The following is a 3092-nucleotide window of genomic DNA, read 5'->3' as shown; positions in this document are numbered from 1 at the left end:
TAGCCTTTACTTTTCTTTGAAAAACTCATTTTTCGGATAGTAGCCGAAAAGTGGTCCTTGCATTATTGTACTACTACCACAAAAAAAAACTAAAAATAAATAATACTCTCCCGCAGAGAGGACGTCCTCCCGCTACAGGAAGTCGCCGCTTACGGTGCCCACTTTACACCATTAAAAAAACATTCATTTAAATTCTAATTCTACGAAGAATCCACTAAAAAAAAACGGGTTAGGGACCAAAAAATCGTTACAAGATGGAATATTTACCACAATAATTAAAAACTGAAAGTTACGCACAATTACTTAAGTTATGGATATCTCCTTGGCTTCATTTTTGCGAAGTCGTCCACAAGCTTTTCAAAATCGAGCTCATTTACTGCAGCCTTTTTAGAGAACATAAGGAGAAAATAAGAAAGTCGCTTGTTTTCCATTGTTGTCTGAAGGTAATCCTTCACAAATGTCAGCACAGAGAAAAATCGTTCACTTGAGCTTGTTGTGAGCGGGAGTTTGAGGACTACCCTCACGACCTCAAGAACCTCAGAATAAGCTTCTTTCAATCCTCCTAGGCTTTCAAAAAGATCTAAAGTGTTTGCCGGTTTCTGTGGAAGCTTCAACACATATACGCGAGCTATCAAAGCTTTACTCTTCTGCTCTATATCATCGATGCCAGCCTTATTGAAATATGTCGCAATCCCGAGAAGTAAATCTGTGTTTATGAAGTCTTCTGATTTGGGGTTAAAGTATCGTGTGGCTTCTAGTACTGGCGTCTGGACAGAAAAACACTCTTCAAACTCATTTACCACTCTTTCCAAAAACTCGTAGAACTCTCTTCATATTTTCTCTTCTGTTTTGTGCCCTCAGATTCAGTACTGTGCTTTCCAAGTGTTGATATCGTCAAATAGTTCCTGAGTCTTCTGGATATCTTTGGAACTCGGTTTGATTTTGCTGGTATGGTTAAAGCAAGAGTGTTTGCTTCCGACAGATCAGCTTCAACATTAATTGCCATATCTTTAAACTTGCCGTATAGGACTCGAAAATACTTCACGCATCACGCATTGTCTTCAGTTGGTTTTTTGTTTTGGTGATTAAAGTGCAGGTTTCTGAAATGATCAGATCTGGGGCCTGCAGTTGTTCAGAAAGAGGGTTGATCACTGCAAGAACTTCGTGAATGAAATGAAAACTGAATATGAAGAGAAACAACTCTAGTAGATTTTTCAGACCTCTAGCTTCTGCTGCTTCCTCTCTGTCAGAAGATTCTTGAACAACTGACAGAACTGTGAGTATGCAGTTATATTTTACAAGAATTTTAGCCACTGATCTATACCAGTAAGACCAACGTGTCACAACTGTCCTTTCAAGCGTTAACACGGACACGTTGGCAGTTTTCCTGGGCCTTGGCAAACAACTGTTATCGAGTTTTGCTGTTGGAGACAAAACCATAAACTGTCTGCAAAACTGAAAATACTGACGAAATTCTTTGCATTTTCTGCATACAATCACCAATAACAAGTTTAAGTCTATAGGAATGATAGTGAGTGTGCACCGCTTGCAGTGCTTTTTCCCGGAGACGGGTCTGTACTCCTGAAGAACATCCGCTCATTACACTCACACCGTCATAGCACTGTCCGACACATTTTGACCAGTCAAGGCCGATACCCTTTATTTTGTTGTAAATAAACTCGGCCAAACTCTCAGCATCAACTTTGCGCATTTGGTAGCAACCTATTACTCTTTCTTTGATTTTCATATCATGAACATAGCACACTAAGATTGCAAGTTGTTCCTTTTTGAGAGGTTTTTTGTTTTGTCAGCAAGAACGGCAAAATATTTTGCTTCTTTAACTTCTTTTGCGATAGAACTTTTAATTTTACTTCCTATGTCCTCAATGTATTTGTTTCGGTACTCGTGTGACAAGTAATGGCCATAGGCCTTGCAAGACTTTCCCATCAGGTCCGGGCTGATTTCCGTTATAATACCTACGGTCTCAACAAAATTCCCTTGATTGGCACTGGCCTCTCCTTCATCATGGCCACGAAACGCGAGACTTTACCATCCTAGTAAGGTTGTAGTTTTTAGCAGAGCCTTTACATACCGTCTGTTCTCTAATATTTCCTTTCCCTGTTCTATGGAGAGGCATGAGGCAACAGATTCGGCCGTCTCCGTCTGAATAGCTTTAAACCTGGACCAGGAAATGGTACATGCTTTGTGCCGGTCGCTGCTTTCGTGCTGCCTTACCAGCTCTGAAATGTCTTTCCACTTTCTCAATCCAGCGTCAATGAATGCTCTTGCGCCATATCTTTTGCCTGATCTTAGCAATGATCCACTAAAGTGTCGGGAGCAGAAGCAGAATACCGAGTCCTGGTCTTTTGAATATTTGAGCCATGGATATGGCCATGGAAATGACTTTACAGCCTAACCGGGCCCATAAATTATATGAGACAGTATAATTTGACAGGCCGAATCTGATTAAACCATGCCGAAGGAGATATTCTTCAAATGATTGATGTTGCTGCAAATCTTTGAGTGTCTTCAATTTGCTGTTTTCTAATGACCTGGTTTTTGGTTTTCCAAGAATAAATCGAAATCAACAAAAAAAATTTGGAAAAGCAAGAATAAACTAAGAGCTTCAGAGTTGAAAATTGGGCCACTCGAAAAATCAGGGGGAGGGCATCTTTCGTTGACTATGATATAGTCAATCATCTTTCGCGTTCACCCGTGGCTGCCACACCATGTTGGCTTATAGATGTCTTTCCTGTGAAAAGGGGTGTTGACAATGACCCATTCGTGTATAGCGCACAGCTGGAGGAGTCGGGTCCCGTTTTTATTCAAAGAGTAAGGGGTAACCAGTAAGGTAAGTCCCATATCGAGTGGCACATGGTCAGCAAACAATGTGTGCATCCTTCCGGATGAGCTCCATTCACCACCAAAGCTCTTATATATTATTTTTTAGACTTTTTTTTATATTTCAAACATTTGTACTCGTTCCAACTTCGCAACTGAATCTTTTCTTATGGAATACCTACGTGTTTTTCTAAAAACGTACAAGAAATAGAGAGAATTGAAAGCTAAGAATATATCCACAATGCTAGTGT

The 3092-nt window shown here is 40.2% G+C and overlaps 1 pseudogene; it reads right to left on the bottom strand.

The window, feature by feature from the left end:
* Positions 1–308: 308 nt before the first annotated feature.
* Positions 309–2898, bottom strand: LOC148951535 (zinc finger MYM-type protein 1-like; annotated as a pseudogene).
* Between the last annotated feature and the right edge of the window lie 194 nt (positions 2899–3092).

The sequence above is a fragment of the Artemia sp. Qi Xiang Cuo genome, chromosome 6, assembly GCF_049724085.1.
Source record: "Artemia sp. Qi Xiang Cuo chromosome 6, ASM4972408v1, whole genome shotgun sequence".
In the NCBI taxonomy this organism is placed as follows: Eukaryota; Metazoa; Arthropoda; class Branchiopoda; order Anostraca; family Artemiidae; genus Artemia; species Artemia sp. Qi Xiang Cuo.
The sequence above is the reverse complement of the archived record's forward strand: the minus strand, read 5'-3'. Positions and strand labels throughout refer to the sequence as shown.